The sequence below is a fragment of the Leopardus geoffroyi genome, chromosome C2 (genome assembly GCF_018350155.1).
Source record: "Leopardus geoffroyi isolate Oge1 chromosome C2, O.geoffroyi_Oge1_pat1.0, whole genome shotgun sequence".
NCBI lineage: Eukaryota > Metazoa > Chordata > Mammalia > Carnivora > Felidae > Leopardus > Leopardus geoffroyi.
This window is the reverse complement of record NC_059333.1, coordinates 119,692,007-119,692,605: the sequence shown is the minus strand read 5'-3', so window position 1 is coordinate 119,692,605 and position 599 is coordinate 119,692,007.

The following is a 599-nucleotide window of genomic DNA, read 5'->3' as shown; positions in this document are numbered from 1 at the left end:
TTTCTCAGTTATGATGGCAGGGAACATTCAAGGCAGGGTCTAGAAGCTGTCCTTTTAAATGAAATCTGAATGTTATCCTGGAGCATATTGAATACATTTGGGGATTTGGTGAAAGCATAATTTACTCTGAGTAATTTTTTTTATAGGGGTGTGAAGAAATACCCTTTAACTCTTGAGATAATTGATGTCGTATGGGCAAATGTAATTGTAATAGAAATACATGTTCATATATTTAGATGGAACTTGACTCATGGGCAACTTTATTAGCCCAGCAGCTGCAGGCTGGAATTTATCACTTTCATATGACCTTGTTTAATACCCAAAACATAGAGACTGCTCGATACGATGTGTACACTTTTCCTTAAGTTGTTGAGTGACTACACAAATCATATAAGGAGTAGCTGTTCTCCAAAGCTGAAAAGCTAGTTGTATATGGAGGTGGCTTCTTGGACAACATGACACGTTGAGAAAGTGGCAACATCTACCGTTTTGCAAATTTATGAATGGTTTCAAACAATAGTTATGAATCTGCAATGTGCATATCATCTGCTATATTACTTAGTGTTTACCTTTCAGGATACTCTGTTTCTCTAAACTGC